The sequence below is a fragment of the Macrobrachium nipponense genome, chromosome 40, assembly GCF_015104395.2.
Source record: "Macrobrachium nipponense isolate FS-2020 chromosome 40, ASM1510439v2, whole genome shotgun sequence".
Taxonomy (NCBI): Eukaryota; Metazoa; Arthropoda; class Malacostraca; order Decapoda; family Palaemonidae; genus Macrobrachium; species Macrobrachium nipponense.
The window spans coordinates 27,299,475-27,320,773 of NC_061101.1; positions in this window are offsets into that span (position 1 = coordinate 27,299,475).

Genomic DNA, 21,299 nt, shown 5'->3' on the forward strand with positions numbered 1-21,299 from the left:
TATAAACTTGGTTAATCCGTGTAATTCGTAAAGCAGTTTTGGGCGTAGTAGATGTAGAACATGGCGTACCAAATTGCGTTAACAAGGTGTTCAGTTTGATAAGTTAGTTGCCAAATAGTTCGCCGATATAATCTTACCGGCAGCATTATTATTATTATTTTTTTAACTTGGGAAGGTAATTAGCATTGATGTAAACTTTTTGTACAGTACCAAAACTTGGTTTTCTTCTTAGCTGCTTTTGGCGTAGCATTTGGATGGATATCAGCATTTAGGGGATATTTTAAAATAATTTTTTGTGCAGCGATTAAGCGTAATTACTTTTATCGTTAAATTAAGTTAGTGTTAATTACGTTATTATCATGCAGCATTCGCCCTAGTTACTATTATGGGATTTTATTTTTTTTATTCAGTATGGCTCTTAATTCTCTCTCTCACTGTATTTTATCGGCCAGTTCGATGATTGGTTATAGTGTTAAGTAATTGCTGTGTATTCGTACCCCTCGAAATATGACGTTTGTATTCGCAGGTTATACTATTTGAATATTGCTTGGCAATTTGCCTGATTTTCTAGGCAATTTTTTTTTTACATTTGTTGCTTTGTAATTTTATATGCATGTGTAGATTTTATTGCTTATTTTTTATATATAATATATATTTATTTATTGCATGTACTTTATATTACTGTGATTTTACATATTTTGTATGATTCTGATGTTAAATTATGCAATTTTATAATTATGAAATTTCATGTGTTATTTGTGTACCTTTATTTATCGTAGTTGTTATTGTAGATGCCATTACTACATGTGCTGGTGTGGTTTTTATCGATTTATTTTTTCATGGATCTGTATTACATGTACACCATATTACTTTGATTTTATGCATGCCTGATTTTGATGTAAAATCTTTTGTATATGATGTCTTTTGTGCTTGAATATGAGTTTAGCAAATTGGCTTAGTAGCACAAGGTGTAACAAACAGGTTATCCAGAATGTTGAGTTCCACCTAAAGTTAAAATTGTCAGATAGCAATAGAGTAACAGCAACATCACCTCGAAAACTGTTTTCAAGCTTTCATGTAACTTACACACTTGAAACATATCCTTCACTCGCGATATAATATTATGTGCATTCATTTTAGTACCATTCTGGGTAGCCGAATTTTCATCAATACAGGGCCAAAAAAGGTATGTCAATTTTTGTTTTGTTTTCTGAACGCGGTTCATTTTTTTGCGATGTTGGATAGACTTCGATCGTTAGAATAGTTAGTTTTTTTTTCTTCTCGTCATCTCAGTTACTCTGCTGCTCTTTTAGTTTTATTCTTTCATGTAAAGAACAGTGTCACTTAACCAGCATTAATTAGAATTCTGTCTACGAAGATTGAATAGCGCTGTTCTCGGAAGACTAAAGTGAAATGGCTTATATATATCGAAAATAAAACCCGACTTTGCTAGAGTAAGGAAGGAGATTCAGGACTAGGTTTCACGTTCATTTAACTTTTTCATTGCGGCGCTCTTTTGGTTTTTAAGAATTTCCAAAAGGAAGGTGGTGGGGAAGGAAGAGCCCAGTATAAACGGAGAGTCTTCTAAGGAAGAATGAGGTGAGTAAATAAAGGATTCTTTTTTATTTCTTGTGGAAATAATGCTTATTGATATTAGAATTGATTTAATAATTGAAAAAGATGCTAAAATATATTTAAATTTGTTTTGGGAGTTATTTTTAAAATTATAATTGTTTCTGAAGATCATTAAGTTTTTATTACTCCTAAATGAGTAGTAATATTCCTTCAGTGATTTTGTTACCAAATCATATTTGTAATTAATTCAGCCAAATGAAATCGTAACCATTCATTCTTAATTCTAATGATTAGGGTATAGTCAGTAGTAATTTTACTAGTGTGTAACGTGTTGTCCATTGTCTCATTTTCAGTACGTCTGTGGGCCTCTTCCCTTAGAAGTATTGACATTTTGTGAAGCTTTCGCCTGAGAAATTCCCTTTGGAGGTAAGTAAATACGGCCGAAAAGGTTTTGATTTTTCTTATTACAGCCTTTATAGGTTTTCGTGTAAATGTTTTAGAACCGGAGAAGAAACTTTATTGGGAAAGAAATGTTCATTGTATCAAGTGGAAAGTAATTAGGAACTACATAATTTTACATTTTTTAAATTAAATTTGTTTTAGGAGTGGTTACACAATTGACACCAGGCTCTAGAGAAGACCAGACCTCTTTTAAGGTCTGATAAAGTTCCTAGCATTCTTCTTTGGGTAAGGGTCACGAGTCTTCCCAGTCCATTTAGCCTTCCAACCAGGCTTCAGTTCAGAAAGGAGGCAAGGGAAGAAGAGAGAAGGATGGTTGGTAGTCCTCCTTTCTCATTGCTGCAAGGAGCAGGATGTCTGTCACTCCATTGGACAATCTGGTAGCAAAGGGGATGGAACTTTGGGTAGTCTGTGTCCTTCAGGAAGGTTGCATTTATTACTTTAAGGTTGATACCCTCCCCTTACTACAGACCTATCCAGTTTCCTTCTTACTCCTTTTGATCGCCCAAATCTTCGTCTCTGTCAGCAGAGGTATGGACTATGCTGGAGAAGGGTCATAGATGATAGCTCCCCAAGCTTCTGCAGTCATCTCTTCTTGGTGGGAAATGTGACTAGGGGCTCGCGACAGGTCATTAACTTCTCCCCAATGAATGTTTGTCAGACTCCTTCATGATTCAAGATGGAATCTCCACTTTCCCTGTTGGCTTCTGTCAGTTTGGGCAATTTCATGCTTTAAGTGAATTTGAAAGATGCATATTTTAGATACCCATCCATCAGGATTCTCCCAAGTACCTCCACTTGATCTGTGATGGGACAGTCTATTACTTCAAAGTGCTCTGCTTTGAACTATCGGCTGCCTCATATATGTACGTGCAAATGATCATGCTGGTGACAGTTTGGACCCATTCACTTGGGACCCATATCTTTCTTAGGTATACAAACCATAGCCTTTTATCATAATCGTCAGTGAGGTTTCCCCCAATTTCCTATCACTTGACTATGTTTTCGTCAAGTTTTATTGAGGAATGCTCATACTTAATAGACTCTGGTTTACTTTACAACCATGAGATTTTTAAAGTGTACTTGAGAACTTTTAAAAACAGTATTTATTATTACTGGTGGCTCTCACGTTTAGTAATGGTGCAAGACATCGAGTTTTTAATAATTTTAGTCATAGGGGGAATTCTTGTTAATGTAGCTTAGAATTTCTTAGCTGAGCTGTATAGTATGTTAGCAGCATTAGAATATATTGTAACACCCCCAAGTTGTAATTTTGCAATTTTTTTTTTCATTCTAACCTGCTTAGCAGTTCGAGAAAATGTTCAATACTGACCATCCAGTAATATTGAAAATATTTTAGTGGATATTTTTGCCCCACTGCCAAGAAGTCAGTTTCACTGTGTTGGATTTCTGCCTACTGGGAAATATATTGAAACAAGGGCAGATCAGTTCATGTTCTGTTCCTAATCAAGATTTCCTTCTCTGCATTTCAGAGTCAATGCAGGGTTCGTAGCAGGAACATTGGTTTTGAAGTAGGTCTTGACAATAAAAAGTTCAGACATGAAATAATGGAATGGATGGTATGATCTTCATATTGGCCATACACAGCTGACCTGTTGATACTAAATGCCTGTATTGTCCTGACTTGAGAAGTCGCTTTCATGTGGATAAAAAGGACGCAGATGGGAATTATAGGTGAGGTCAAAATGTTTAAGGAAGGGGTGGGGGTATAATTTTAAAGACATTTTTAGTGTTATAAGAAAAGCTGATTCTATTGGAAAAATTTAATGATTTTGAAAGTGTTTTTGATGATGTAGTCAGTCTGTTGTACACTTTTTTTTTTTTTTTTTTTTTTTTTTAATTCAAAGTGCTAATATATTTACTTCGGTCATATTCTTTTTAATCTATCTTGACATATACACACACATATGTATATATATCTTACAGATATGAATTGATGTGTTAGTGAATTACATACTATATCAGTTGCTCTTGCTTGGAGACAGAGAGCGCTGTAGAAACAGCCTCCTTGAATGAAGGAATCTGATGCGTATGCGTATTTAAGCTGTTGGCTGTCCGTACTGTTGCCACAGGCGGTTTTGAGGCGTGGTGGGTATGTACATTTGTTTTTACGTATGTCATAGGTCTGACCGATCAAGGCACTTGAGGGAAAGACAAATTCCTTTGTGATAGGAAGAAAGACGGTCGCGGGAACGCAAAGTGTCGGGAGAAAAACCCATCTGAAGGTATGGCACATATTTTAAATGACTTAGAAACAGTTGCCTTTGAAAAGAGAGAAGTGTGAAGTGTATCTCTACTTAATATTGTGTTATAAGAAATGTAACGAATATCTCTTTATTACAGATGGGCTCTATACCATGATACTAGAGACGGGATTCTCTTCAACTTGACTAATACAATGTAACAATTTTGGTTGTTGTGAGTCACGCCCTGAGAGAGAGAGAGAGAGAGAGAGAGGGAGGCGAGAATCTAAGTGTCACTGGGTTGGATCGTTTAGTAAGTGTTTTGCACCTTTTTTCTTTTTTCTATCCCCTCCTTATTTGTTGTTGTTGTTGTTTTCGTGGGATAATATGCTGGGCGCAGGGTGCGTTTGTTTTTTTGTTATCCATTATTTGGGAAAATTTGTATTCATTTTTCTGGATTGGGTTTTGTGTGTATATAAATACATTGATGTTATTGAGATCGGGAAATCTTATAGAACATAACAGCTTCCGTAAAGAGAGGAAAGTGGCGGATGCTAAGAGTACCACAACGCTGCTACGTCACGTAACGAAGGTGAGTGCGGGCGTGAGCCTGTTCAGGGGAATGGGAGATGGTGTGCTATCCCAACCAGTGCAAATTTTTATTGAAGGTGTGAATAATTATTTAAGCGCAAAAAATATCACGGATGATATAGAGGCGTTTAAGAGAGGTGAAAGCTTTGCTAGATTTCAATAAAAGTGACCTCTCTCATCGTTGCAGAAGTTTCCAATTTGCAAAATGTTGTACCTGGACTGATTTGCAATCATTTTTGAAAGCAGCTTATGGCTCAAAGGAACACAGAGATATGGTGAGAGACCTCAGGGGTCTTTCTAAAATATGGAAGGGCAGTAATAGCCTCGTAGAACATAGTTCAAAACTTTTTTACTCGGTGGCAGATTGGGTAGGAAAATTGAAAACATCTAAATGGGTTACAGGAAGTAGTGTCTCACTTGATAACTTGCATAAACTGATCCATTTTTCAATGCTCTTGCACAATGTATCGGATGCAATAGTGAATAGCTTTGATGAAAAGATTGAACCTATTCCAGACAAAGAATTACTTTATGCCCAAATTGAGAAACACATGTCAAAATGTCCCACTTTAGATAGTACAATTTTTAATGGGACAGGCCCGGGAGATAGGGTGCAAAGAGAGACAGAATTTTCTCTCCCCATCTGTGTGCAAAACTTGAATGTAACAAAAGATCAATCTATCAAAGGCAACAGCAGTTGCGCTGTTTCAACTGCAATAAACCAGGCCATCCAAAGAAATTGTGTAGAGTTAAATATTGTGGAATGTGTAAGAGTACGAATCACTATTGGCAATCTTGTCCATCTCAGATATGGAGAGATGCAAGGCCTACACCTCAAAGTTCTGGGAGTTATAATGTGAGGACTCCCTAGACAGGTCGACCAGAGGGCAAAGGGATCGGCAAAATTTTTGGAAGGCCGATCAACAAAAAGGGTACAGGTGATCAGTACGTGCCTATAGTTTATGGAACAGTAGGGGATGTGGATATCCCGATATTTATAGACTCAGGAGCGTCTATAAATTTAATGGACTATAATTTGTATCAATCCATGTTTTCCAATTACCCTTTGCAACCCTCAACGGAGATGTGTGATGGCAAGTGCAAGCCCATAGATTAAATACCCTGGGTTGTGTTCAAATACAGTTTACTCTCAGTGACAGAGTACTAACAGAACCATTTTTGGTAATGAAAGGAATTGCGTTGGGCAACAGACTTCAGCTGGGTGTAGGAGACACAAGATTTCGATCCATGCGGGTGTTAATGGGATAACAGTCGGAATACCTGGTTATTTTCTTCCTTATGAGGACATGATTAGAACGGAGGACATGGAGATTATTGAAAAAGATGTGCTTGGTGATAATGGCGGGGATTCTATCTGAGTTCACGGCAATAACAATTGTGGTGATGATATTATGGATGGGGATTTTGATACTAATATTGATGTTATTTCTGATACTAACAATGCTGGGGATAACACTGAGGGTGGTAATGTGTATGGGGTGGTGGAAAGGGGAGATACTAACCACAAATATAGTGGTGTTTTATCCGAAGATATTGTGTTATTACCTGGTTCAAAGACTATGGTAAAAGTCAAATTGAGGGAAGTGAGAAAACCTACGGATGTGTGTGTTATTGAAAATAGCGAGAGGCTTAGAGGGGTTATTAGCACGGCATCGGTGAACAGTGTATCCATGGATGGGACCACGTGGTTGGAGTTACTAAACAGTAATGATACAGTTAAGAGATACCAAGGTTGGAGTCGTGATACTGGTTCAGTGGCTATCGTAGAGGGGAAACCTGAGTTTTCAGAGGCAGAAATGCAATCAAGGAAACGAATATTTAGAGAACATTTACCTAATGCGGATTATAGTGAACATGTTGAAGCGATAGGCGAGCTCTTGGCAGAATTTGGGGATACGGTAGCCTTACAAGGTGATAAATTGGGGTTGACTAATGTGTTAGAGCATAAGGTAAATTTGGAGATTGGCACAAAACCTATTTTTATTCCTGCATACCGCATACCTTTCAAAATTAGAGAACAGGTAAAGAAAGAAGTCAATAGATGGGAGGAAGAAGGATTCATTAGACCTAACGTGTCTCCTTACAACTTGCCCTTGCTAGCAGTGCCTAAGAAGGACGGTTCTGTCCATTTATGCGTCGATTTTAGACGTTTAAATGAAAAGACGATCCCTGACCGCTATCCAGTCGCGTGCATACCAGATCTTTTTGTTGAAATTGGGGGACATAATATTCATAGCTCAATTGATTTGGCGCAGGGTTTTTTGCAGGTCCCTCTCAGTGAAAGTAGCAAGGAATATATGGCTTTTTCAGTGCCCAAGGGACACTATGAATTTACGCGAATGCCTTTCGGTTTATCGGGCAGTCCGATGACCTTTACCAGGTTGGTGAACACAGTTTTGCACGGGTTATTGGGCAAAAATGTTTTTGTGTATATGGATGACATATTGGTCACAACAGACACGATCGCACAACACCTGGAAGTGCTTACAGAAGTACTTAGGAGGCTTAGATTAGCGGGGTTGAAAATTAAGATAGGTAAGTGTTTATTCTTGAAAAAGCAAATCATATATTTAGGCCATGTTATGTAAGGAAGGGGTTAGAGTAAATGACGATAAAGTCAAGGCATTAGCGAATTTTTGCACCCCCAGATCAAAGAAAGAGATTAAGTCATTCCTGGGTATTGCCGGTTTCTTCAGGAGGTTTGTGAAAGGGTTTTCTAATATAGCAGCTCCCCTAACTGATGTATTGCGGGAAGACGTTCAATTTCAATGGAAGGAACCCCAGGCGGAGAGTTTCCAAAAGCTCAATGACGTGCTAATGAATCCCCCTGTTTTGAAGTTTCCAGATTTCAGCAAACCTTTTACATTAGTGACTGATGCAAGCCAAGAAGTTATAGGTGCTTGCCTTATGCAAAAGTTTGATGGGAAATTCCATCCCATAGCCTTTTATAGCAGGAAGTTCAAGACAAAATGCAGCAACGAGAGATCAATGGCTACCATAGATAAAGAAGCCTTTGCAATAGTGTCAAGCTTGGTTCATTTTAAAACGTTACGGATTGGGAACAAAGTAGAAGTCCTTACAGACCTTAAGCCATTATTAGATATTTTTAATAAACCCGATTTGTCGCCTAAAAGAGCTCGATGGTTTTTGACTATCAGAGATTTTGATGCAAAGCTCAAATATATAGAGGGTAAATTAAACGTAGTTGCAGATGCTCTCAGTAGAAGTTTTCATGACACGGAAGAGTTCCAAGTCGTGCAAGTCACTAGTGAGGCTATACAATGGGATATATCTCTCATAGAGCAAAGGTAAGATGAAGGCGAGATTCTAGCAGACGCGAAAGCGTTTCTTAGAGGGTAATTAGTCAGGAAACGTTATAAGTTGCCTTTTTCGGGTTTGGAGTTAGAAGGTAATCTATTGGTTAGAAAAATTAAATATAAATTGAGAACCAGTGAGAGTAAAGGAGATACGACACAGATCGTAATTCCGAAAGTCCTAATTCTAGTGGTTTTGGATATAGTTCATTGCAGGTTTGGTAGGCCACACTTAGGAATAGAAAAAACGTATGACGAGGTTCGTGCTAAATACATTTGGAAAAACATGGGGAAAGATGTGGAAAATTTTGTGAGAAATTGTACAGTGTGCAATGCATGTAAGCCTGCAAGAAATAACTTCATGCAAATTAGGATCGTATCCTATACCTAGTAGACCTTTTCAGAGAATACATATGGATATCCTGGGAAATTTTTGTGAGTCTAGGTATGCGAACAAGTACTTGTTAGTAATAATAGATGAACTTACAAGGATAGTAGAGATTTTCCCACTTAAGCATAAAACGGCTGAAGAAGTAGCCGTAGCAGTTTTCAATGGTATCATTTGCAGATACGGCTCACCCGAAGTTCTATTGACCGACAATGGTAGAGCATTTGTGAACAAAACTTTGGAATGTTTAGCGGAAGTCATAGGGATACAGAAAGTAACAATTATTCCATACAGACCTGAGGCTAATGGGTTGTGTGAACGAGCAAATAGGAAAGTACTCGAGGCTCTCAGGAAAACTGTAGGTGGTAATGATAAGAATTGGGACAGATATGTTGATGTTGTTAGACATAGTATTAACACTATGGTTAGTGATTCCATTAAAATGTCTCCATTTGAAGCTTTGTTTGGTTGCCCAGCACGAGGCACATTTGATTTGCTAACTACGTGGTTCCCCCCGTATTCGCGGGGATGCGTACCAGACCCCCCCCCCCCCCCCCCCCCCGTGTTAGAATAGTTAGAATCCGCGAATGTTTGGAACCCCTATAAAAATGCTAAAAACAGCCTATTTTGTTAGTTAAAATTCAAGAAAAACCAATAAAAATGTTCATACTTGGTTTTTTAAATAGTTTTATCACAAAAAGTGCATTTTATAATGAAATTGATAAAAAAAACCAGGAATTTGTGGATATTTCTCAGAAAAATACAGCGAAAGCGCAAATTTTCCGCGAATAATGCGGGGAAACGTTTCCGAGAGAAATCCGCGAATGTGTGAGTCCGCGGATCCAGAGAACGCTAATACGGGGGGTCCACTGTATACCTCATCATGGGGAGGATACGATTGAGGCGTTGGTATCCACAGCGAGAGAGACATGCTTGTCTCGGCCGTAATCTCGAATCCACAACCAGAGACATGGTACAGAAAAGTATTAGTAAAACATCTGATCCCTAGATCAATGTTGGAGACAAGGTATTTTTAAAACTTAACGTGAGAAATGAACTGAACTACAAATTAGGCCCTAAATGTGAAGGTCCTTTTAAAGTCATTGAGGAAAAAGTTGGAAGCAGATTTGTAGTCTTAGAGGAAAAAACAGGTCGACCAAGGTTAATACGTATCTCGAAATTGAAAAGAATTGGTTGTGGTGATTAAGATATTGTCGCGCAGTTGCTGTTTATTTTTTTCTTTTTTATTTTCTTGCTGTCTGGTTTTTGCAATTTGGTGGTGAAATGTTTTAACTTTTTTTTTTCTCTTTCATTTCCTTCTTGCGTTTTTTTTTCTTAATATGCGCAAATCCGCGGTGTTTTGCGTAAAGATTTCGGGGTTCATATTTTATGTGGGAAGTTGTTGGAAATATGGCAAATTTTTGTTTTAGCTGAGAAACGTGATGATAAATATGTGATAATTCCTGTGTGTAGGATATTTGGGGCATAATGGTTTCTGGTGTTGCAAGTCTGACTAGACAAATCTTAGTGCGGTTTGAAGCACATGAGGTGTTCACAGGTGGATTTTTGCTGATAATGCTGTGATGAGTCCGGTTGCTGATTTTATCCTTTGGAGTTGATTACTCGGAGATTTGCACTGTTCTCGTAGATGTTGACTATGGCATTCCACGGAGATGTATCATGTAAGGGGGTTGTTTTCCGGTCGTTTCTGGTCAATGGGACTATTGCGGTAGCAAATTCCGTAACGGTACATATTGCATTTTGAGGAAAATGTTGAATTATATATGTTTTTTCTTCTCTTATGTGCGCTGTGTAATGGGGGTAAGTTCACTTACTATAGTTGTTATTATCCTTTTTTTTCTTTTTCTTATCCTACAAGAGATGTTGTAATTGGTGTTAAGCTCTAAATAGCATTTCTGTTTTAGATAGGAGACATAATTTGTCGAGGTATGTGAGTTCGATAGAAGGGGTGTTCAGCATTATATTTCATGGAGGTTAGTTATATGAACAATAAAAGGGGTTTTTGCTGTTAGACAAGATGGGTTCTCTTTTGATAAGTGTGTTTGTCAGATATGGGATTAATGTGAGGATTCAGTGGGTAAAAATTATATTTTGTTTAGTGAGGAATTTTTAATATTTGACTAGGAGATTGAGTGTATTAATTAATGACGGATTTGTGGGGTAAAGCAAGACTTGTTATTTTATGATCATGTAGACTTTTTAAATACGGACACACAGTGACTTTAGAGAAATCCCGACTTCGTTCTACAGTACCAGAGGTTGAGTCGAGTCTACACATGAATGGCGATTCTATGGACTCCTTTGCAACGGATGAGATGTCGTCGGTATATCATCTCAGGATACGTTCTGGGATAAATCAGGAGTCTACAATCTTCTATGAGGCAGGTGCGAGTAGCACTTGCATGGAAGTCACGGGATACTTCCTTGACAACTTGTTGGTGACCACGTTTCCTTCAGTAGAAAACGTCCAATCTACAGTTTCGCGACATGTTTAACTGTCTCCGGTCCACCACTTACAATGGTATAGGACAGAGATCAGTTATGTGTCTATTCTTGCGACTGTGATATGCAAGCATTTGTGGTTCTTTTTCCCTTTCTCTCTGCTCCATCACTGGAGTATAGGAAAGGTTGGTCAGATGACCGCTCAGTTTGAGGATTTAGGTAGAACTAACTTTACAAGAGGGTTGCATCGATAGCTTAACACTAGCTATCTCAGCGTTTACAAGAAATAATAAGTACGTAGCCATACGGCTCAGAAGTCATGTGTTTCCGCTACAGGTGAATAGGTCGACAGCTTCCCACGGAAGGTGTTGTGACCTGTTTATAAGGATTTTTTATAAAAGTGTTATACAGACAAATGCAACCAGGCCACTGCAAGCATTGCATGGCATGGTCTAGTTTTACGTCCTGTTATGGCTGTTGATCACCCTCCTATCTCGCCAATGACCGTTTATTTACAGATATGGAAAATATCTGTATTTAAGTAATGTATTGCATTACATTAGCTCGGTCAGCTACCTGCCAAGCACTGAACATTAAAACTTACGTTAAATATGTTTCATAGGAGTGTGATCTTAGTCATAGCCATAATCAAAGGACTAAGGAATAATATGCAAAAATTATATGTAAAAAAAAAATACATACATAATAGACATACTCATAAGTAAAGAATAATGCATGGAAAATACAGATCCATGTTTAAGATAAATGCATAGTCATGAGGATACATACACAACAGAAAGTACTATAGTTCTGCTGATAATTGCATGACATAAGAATTACATTCTAAAATGCATAATGTTATTAAATAAAACGGTGGTACCATATAAAATAAAAGGTTAGCATGTATACATGAAATGTTATAATAGGTAACTGTTTAAAAATAGTGTTACCGGAAGGATGTAGATATATAATTCATATGATTGTGCACAAGATATAGATTCCAGGTACGTACACGCACCGACATTTTAATATATAGGGCTTCAATATTTTATTAGGTGCCCGAAAGATACTTTTAACTGTTCATATTTATAATTATATATATATATATATATAGATATATATATATGATATCTATATATATTATATATAATGAATGCAATGTCTCGGGGTTTCTTGTCATACATATTGCCAGAGTACAGACCGCTTTTCATACACAACTCAATTCCAGACAGTTTTCCTCCGAGTCAAGTGAAATGGCCAATTTCAAATGGCTCTAATGGTAAACGCTTTCAGTGCGATAGGAGTATTGTCTGGACGTGGCACAACGTTCCTCTGAAGATCTGTCTGTGTTCGCTTCAACCTACGCCAGGCAAATATGTTAGCGGCAATGAGAATCACCACCGTAACGCATATCACGGCCAGCGACACGTAGAAATAGAAACGCAGATTCCCCACTGCATAAGTCCTTGACGTGTGGTCCATCTCAGCTAGTTGCGTCAAACGATGAGCCACCTTCGCGTTGTGTGGGAGAGGTAAGGCGGGGATTATAGTGGTGGTCCACGAGAAATTTGCGAAATAAGCCCGTTCTCTGATGATAGTGTTAACTCCGCGGACCGTGTAGTTCGTGGACGTCCCGATGCAACCGTCAGCGGCAACGAAGATCTGGGAGTGGGCCGTTGATCCATCTGGACACGGGACTTGAAAACCTTACTTGTCGTATCGCATCCACGATCCGTTGTTCAGCCTGTAATTGAACTTATCGTCAAAAGGATAAAGTTTTTTCAGACAACTTTCGTGTGTATGGGAGAGAGAACCGTTTAGCACTATACCTAACTCCCATGAATCCATTGATATATGATGGAATTCAAAGGAGTCAGCTGTACAAACTTTATTATTCATGGCATCTGAACAGTGAGCGAATTTATCTAAGTCCTTAATGACTGTATATGTTTCCTTATTAGGGGAAATCAATACGTGTCCCGGCAAATTGGATATTACTAGACTTGAGTTATTCGTCATGAAAGTTGGGAATGGTGCGATTTTGTATGCTTGCCAGGCATCAGAAGAATCAAAGGGAATTGTAATCATGATCCTGTAATTTTCAACGCTGACTGATATTAAACTATAATAAAATTCTATCTTATGGGCGTCTAAAGGAACATAACCCAGTTTCTCCCGTCCGTTCTCCAAAGTTAGTCAGATCTTTAATAGGCAAAAGATGTGGTGATAAAACACCCCTTGTTGCTAGCGTGATAGCTTCCACATAGTCTTTTGATTTCTCAATAAAATGTGAAATTTTGGTTTGGATATGATCTACTTTCGAACTATAATACGCTAACGTTGTCAGCAAGTGTTGCACTTCCATAATCTGATCGATATTACTAGAATGTTCGTTCACCAAACTCATTATTTGATTAATTGATGACAATTGTTTACGAAGTTCTGACAAAACTAATTCGTTTTCATGTTGCAAAAACTCAATTCTCTTATTCTGATCATAAATTTTAAGACGATTTGAAATTCCTAAGCCTAAACTTGCAACAGATCCAAAGATGTTTAGTGCAGCAAAGATAAATGGGTTGCGTCTTTCTAGGCTATTGTGTCGCACAGTCCACATCAGCAGATCTCGAGCCAGACCTTCTGCCTTGGCAGTTTTGTTTTGCAAGTCGTATGATAACATTTCCGCGATGCTTAGTGTTTGCGCTAGCGAACTCTCTGGATTAACAGGAAAATGACGTTGGTGCATTTCATTCAACGAAACAGCGAACCTCAACAGGTCACTCTTTTGGTTAATGACGTCATCCTCCGGGAGGAAAATCGCTTGCATATCTACTTCTATAACTATATTGCTTGCTGTAATGAAAACGTCTTCTGTTCTTTCAATAATAGTGCCATGTGAAGAATCTAATTTTTTTTGTTTTAGCGCTCTTCCTACACGACAAAGATGTCTGAACGAACAGTACCACTCCTAACAATAAAAGCTTCATTTTGGAAACCTGCAATGAGTAAAATATATGTAATTACTCATGTTAAAGAAAAATGTTTACGTACAAAATAATTAATCATAATACATAAGTTATTATACAAGTTTCATAGATACAAAAATTTCCTTCACTTCCTTCTACCCATCTTTTAATTTCTTATGTGTGCCAATGGTATGATTCTCTTATCAGTGGGTTGGGATACGTTTTGAACTCTAAATCTATTGGCCGTTAATATTTCTAAAATGTTAAACGGGCCTTCAAACTTAGGTGTCAGTTTGTAGTTGAGTCCCTTGCATACATATACTTGTAAGTATACCTTATCACCCACGGTATATGTTTTAGTTGGCTTAGCTATTTTATCATGATTTCTTTTCATTATGATTTGTGATTCTTCTAAATTCTTACGAAGTATATGAAATTGACTTATGCTTGCATCCACAACATCCTTTAGAGGATTTGATAAGTTGGTTGTAGGCGTAAATACATGGAAAAGCGTTCTAGCTGGGGTACCGTACAGTGCCTCTTGCGGCGACATTTTTATAGATACATGATATGAGTGATTAAGAGTGCTTAGAACCGCAGGTATGGCAATATCCCAGTTGGGGTCCAATCCCCCGAGTGTAACTCTTAATATATGTTTAAAACCTTTCTATTTGCTCTTTCCACTAGCCCATTAGACTGTGGGTGGTAGATCATGGTATTGATTTTCTTTATGAAAAGGAATTCACACAACGAGTTAAGGAAATGATTATTGAATTCTCCACCCGAGTCAGAGATTATCATGTGTGGAATTCCATGTTTACAAATGTAGCACTCGTAAAACTTCCTAGCGCATTTGATCGGGGTTTTAGTTTTAAGTGCTATCAGTTCTGTATATGAAGTCAAGTCATCTATGATTACTAAGAGGTGCTTATTTCCTCTGTCTGACTCGTAAAACCCTGTTAATAAATCTAAGTGTACTCTTTCAAAGAGTTGATTGGGCACGGGATAAGCCCCTAGGCTGACAGGTGTCTTCATGTGCCCCTTGTTTTCCTGACAAGTGCGACAATTAGCTATGTGCTTTTTTATATCTGTAAGCATCGTATGCCAATAAAATAATGATTTGGTTTTCTGTGACATGATGGAGAACCCCGGATGGCCATGTAATGGATTTGTATGCAACCAATTCAAGACAGTTGGTATAAGTGAGATTGGTACCACTACCTGGTCGTTAGTCACCTGTGGTGTGTTGCGGGTTTTCCTTGTCACGGATCTACACTGAATATTATCCTTGATTATATAATTCTGCTGCGTATACTTTATATATTCCTTTTCCTTAGGATTTCCGTTTAAAGCATCTATGATTTTTTCTAATTGCTGATCTTTTCTTTGTTCAGTCTGTATTAGTTCAGCGCTCCAGCCCAGATCTTCCTGTTCAGTTACAGTTTTAACAATAGGCATGGATGTTGATATATCTATTAATTCAGCTAATGGCTCCGTACAAGATGATGCAGGGTTGCGTGATAATGCGTCAGCAATGATATTTGCTTTCCCAGGTAAATACCTGATCCTCGCGCCAAAGTCTTGGATGATCATATGCCACCGAGTTCGTTTGGGACTGTGACTAAAGCCTTTAAAGAAGTTGGTTAGGGGCTTATGATCAGTGAGAACCTTGACGGGATAACCATATATTATGAACTTAAAATGCACTAGTGAGTTAACAATAGCTAGCCCTTTCTTATCTATTATTGCATATTTACTTTCGGAAGGTCTCAGTTTACGTGAATAAAAAGCTATAGGGAAAAACTGTTTGTCATATTGCTGAAGCAATACCCCACCTACTCCTAGGTCTGAGGCGTCTGTTCTTAAAGAATTTTCCTTTGATATACACGCCGTGTTTGGCAGGGGCTAAGGTAATGTTTTGAGTGCCCATAGACGGGTATCCTATAATTACAGCTGGATACATATCAGTGTTTTGTACAACGATAAAGGTATCGGTAAACGTGCGCTTACCGACCTTGTACTGAATATGAGTTACTCCTACCACATTTAATTCATTATTTCCTATACCCGAGAGCCTTACTCCAGACTTCTCTATAGGGAAGTTCGAAAACAAGTGGTGAATCCGCAAATCCATGATATTACGTGGACTACCCGAATCAAAAAATAGTGTGAAGGATCAGTGCTGTAAATTTACTGCATGTAATGTGGGGCGTAATTCATTTTGGCTTATTATTGCGTGAATTTGTTGCAAATCTACGGGAACCTGCACTGATTTATTGGATTCGGCCGTGTGTTTCATAGGAAAATCGATTGGCTCACAATGATCTGGTAAATGATTAAATTGGTTATTTGATACAAAAGATGTTGATATGAATGACCCAACATCATCCTCTGATCCATTGGTGTTGACTACGTGGTATTTGCTTTGCTTTGCACACTTGGAAAATTCGCCTGACCTTGTGAGTTTTGGCTAGACGGCCCGGGAACAGAGTTACTTGAAGCACGATTTGTTTGTTTCTGATGTTGAACAGCATTGCTGTTTGCCTGCTTCTTCTTATAGTACTGAGGATTCTTCTTCTTGTTTTCATTGGCAACGGTTTGCGTGTTTCTAGGATTCTGCTGTTGATTTCGCGAGAAGCAACGATTATATGAATGAGTGGAACTGTTATGAATTGAACAAAAATGCATCCTACAGTCTGAAATCATGTGTCCTGGCCGCTTGCAATTGTAACAAGTCATCCCTGCAGCTTGATTATTATTAACTACGTTTACTTGTTGTGGCTTATTTTAATTTTTTGCAAAAGCTTGAGTAAGCAAGGGATCGAGGTCAGTACACTTAGACATGTGCTTTTTGATCTGTTTATGCACATCTAGTTACGTACTGTCGGGCGTTAGCTTTTTGTCAAAACACCGCACTAAAGCTTCAGGCAACATAACTGTCATGCAAGTCAAGTATATTAACCGTATGAAATCTTTCACGGCGATATTGGTTCTTGTAACCCAAGTGGAGTTACGTAAGTTATCTTGATATTCATTTAGCCGGTCGGCAATTACTGCCGCCCGTTTTACAACATTAAGCTGAGTCATAGAGGCTTGATTAAGGATGTTCCTTAAAGCCAAAACTACATCTAAGGCTTCTTCACCGCCATATATAGCACATAGCCTAACTTTGAAATCGTCCCATGTAACTGCCTCTTGGAAAGAGACTCCTCTAAGATATGCGCTTGCATCTCTAGCAAAGTCTATGAAGCTTTTAGCTTCCTGTAATTGTACAGATGGCTCTGTGATGCATTTTGCGTTTAAATGAGCATCTATTGATGAGATCCATGACTCGACGTTTTGAGGCAAGAACCCATTGACCCGACCTTGAAAAGGGACTATCGCTGACCTTGCACTCACTAGAGTAACCACGGGATTGGGGTTACCGGGTGCGGAAGAGCCAGCAACAGTGGTTGCCATGTTCACTTTTGCTTTTTTCTTATCACTACGATTCCTTCCGATCCTATCAAAGGTATCTATATGAGCACACACGTCCACTGCGTAAACGCATATGCAATATGAAATAAAGATGTGTTGCAGATTATAGTAAAGTCCCCCAAAATGATAATATTAAAGACAGATAATGTGATAAAGATATTTCCGGAGAACTTCTGGAAGAAAGAGAAATTAGCAACAAAGAGAAAAAATTTCTGCAGGTGAGAATTCGTAGTTGAAGATAGATTCCTGTAATGAAGGAAGATTAAGATTACGTATATATGCAGGAAGACTGTTGTTGTTGTGATGACGTCACAGCCTCTCTCTCTCTCGCGTTGCAGGAAGACTTGTTGTTGTGATGACGTCACAGCCTCTCTCTCTCTCTCGCGTTGCTCCGCGCTTGGCCCAATATCTTCGCATTGGCTTCTGGTCGTGCGTTGTTTATTTGTTGAATGTTTCGCTTCCCATTGAAGATCCGATGCTGCACTCACGTCCGGTTTGATTCTTGAAGATATGTGATGAAAGTCGTTCATTAAACGTTGATTTGGCTGCTTGAATACGTCTCGATGAAGGACATTTCTTAGTGATGTTTACAGTTGCCTATGTTGATTGAAGATCCTGTTCCTTCTGTTTTACTTCTGATTAGTTACATTCTCGATGATTCCATTTGCATTGGTAGACGGTAGATGTAGAGCTTCCACCATTATTTAACTGTCTCCGGTCCACCACTTACAATGGTATAGGACCGAGATCAGTTATGTGTCTATTCTTGCGACTGTGATACGCAAGCATTTTTCCCTTTCTCGTTGAAGCGACATTAAGTAGATTTTGTTCTTCAGAATTGGGGAGATTACTCAAACTTCCTGAGTTAACTTCTTAACAACTTTATTTCTCTGCTCCATCACTGGAGTAAAGGAAAGGTTGGTCAGATGACCGCTCAGTTTGAGGATTTAGGTAGAACTAACTTTACAAGAGGGTTGCATTGACAGCTTAACACTAGCTATCTCAGCGTTTACAAGAAATAATAAGTACGTGGCCATACGGCTCAGAAGTCATGTGTTTCTGCTACAGGTGAATAGGTCGACAGCTTCCCACGGAAGGTGTTGTGACCTGTTTACAAGAATTGTTGATAAAAGTGTTATACAGATAAATGCAACCAGGCCACTGCAAGCATTGCATGGCATGGTCTAGTTTTACGTCCTGTTATGGCTGTTGATCACCCTCCTATCTCGCCAATGACCGTTTATTTACAGATATGGAAAATATCTGTATTTAAGTAATGTATTGCATTACACATGGGGGTGTTGGATACACTCACGAGTGTCGCAGATGCTGAATAATGGCGCGTGCTGAGTTGTTTCGAAGTGCTTTACGTACTCGACCAGCGTCTACAACTATTCATCGAGTTCTGCTTACCTTAGTGATGAGGATGAGCTTTTCATCAATGAACGTTACACAATTCCAATAATTGCGTTCACACTCAGTGTTATACTGATCACAATATGTGCACTAGGAGTTCTTAAACTTCTGCGCATCCGGCGAGGCACAAGGGCTCCAGCAACGGAGGTAGCCCTAAATCATGTGGTAAATTGATACATTGTGCATTAGTTGCTGATGTGGTGTGCGACAGGAGTGCACAAAGGACATAGGTGGCAGAGCGCTGTAGAAACAGCCTCCTTGAATGAAGGAATCTGGTGCGTATGCGTTTTTAAGCTGGTGGCTGTCCGTACTGTTGCCACAGGCGGTTTTTGGCGTGGTAGGTATGTACATTCATTTGTTCATATGTCATAGGTGTGACCGATCAAGGCACTTGAGGGAAAGACACATTCCTTTGTGATAGGAAGAAAGACGGTCGCGGGGAACGCCAATTGTCGGGAGAAAAACCCATCTGAAGGTATGGCACATATTTTAAATGACTTAGAAACAGTTGCCTTTGAAAAGAGAGAAGTGTGAAGTGTATCTCTTTACTTAATATTTGTATTAAGAAATGAAATTTAACGAATATCTCTTTATTACAGATGGGCTCTATACCATGATACTAGAGACGGGATTCTCTAAACTTGACTAATACAATGTAACAATTGACATTTTGAGTCTAGGAGTGATTACTTAGATTAAGCCAGGAGAGTGGAATAATAACTTAATAGTTTTCTTTGTGGGGCAGACTTGGGTTTTTATCACTATGACTTATTAATCATTTTGTTCCATTTTATGTTCATCTGCTTTGGGTAGTAAATAGTATATTTTTGTATTTATGTGAGCTTAATAGCCTAGTGACATGCTTGCAGATAGAGGGCTTCTGTTGCCATGGGTAAGAGTTGTTAATTTGTGCAGTTTTGTCAAAAGGGGGGTGTATATATAATAGTAATATATATATATATATATATATATATATACATATATCATATGTATATTATATATATATATATATATCATATATATATATAATAATATATGATATATATATATTATATATTTATATATATATATATATATAGATATATATATATGTATATATATATATATAAATATATATATATATATATATATATATATATATATATATAGATATATATATATATATATATATATATATATATATATATATATTATATATATATATAATATATATATATATATATACACACACGTGTATATGTAATGTATATTTTTTCTTGATTGGGAAAAATACAATTGTATTTGGCATCACTGACTTTGGATAGTTTCGACGCCAAATTAACTAAAATTACATTCATTCATATCTAACCTAACTTGCTCTAGGGCGCTAGTAATGCTAACCTTACCTAAAGTGCCATAATAGGCTCTGCCTTCTTTAACCCTCCATCCCCCATCATTACTTGAACTAGAACACCATAAATAAAAAATGAAATACAGAAATTCCTCTGAACCTACTATTGCATACTAGTGCCTAAGTGGCAGTGGGGCCCCTCCCCCATCTCCCCTTTAGCACTGCATATAGCATATTCTCTATTTCAAGTTTTAAAGATGTGTAGTTAGAATGCACACATGCCTCTTGTAAGTCTGGTAAGGAATTAACTAAACCATTTTTTTTTCATCCTGTGTCCTTTAACTCTAGTCAGAAATGTCACTAATTTTGATACTGTCTGTACTTCTATGTTATATTTCACCATGGTGGAAATTTGCCTCTTAAACTAACTATTAGTATTAAGTTTCCTTGAGGAATTATCGACGCCTGTTTTGTGTTGTTGCCCCTTTAGTGTTGTAGTAAGAAAAATAAGATTGTAATTGTAATTCTGTAATTGGTTACTGGTAATTGAAATTTTGCTTGTGACATATGCATATGAAATCATCCTCATAGCCTAGAGTTTTGGCATGGTCTTGCAGTCATTCCCCTGTCTGCTCTGTAAATAAGTTTTGCATAGATGTTACCGTAACCGAGTCGGGTTTCTTGAGGCGAATGAAAATACCATAAGTTAGCCTTGCATAGTAGGAAGCTTAAATTAAATCAATGAATAAGATATCTTCAGATAAAAGGCAGGATCATCGGGTTGGCCACAATGCTCTGTCCACATGCTGGCGCTGTCACAAGACTCTTGAGGACTGAAAGCTCTCGTATTTATGGAACTGGAAATAAAGGACCTGGTGTGTGAAACATTTAATCCAAATTACAAACAACATTTATTTTGTGTACTTCATGCGTGCTTCGTGAGTGAATACAGTTAGCAGTAATCAGTTAAAGGGGGAGGGAAGGGGTGTGGGTGGGAAGAGATCGGTTTAATTACATCTTAACCAAAGGACCAATCAATAGTACGTAATTTTCTCAGCTGTGTCCACCAGTTATGTTTTACCCAAAACAGGATGT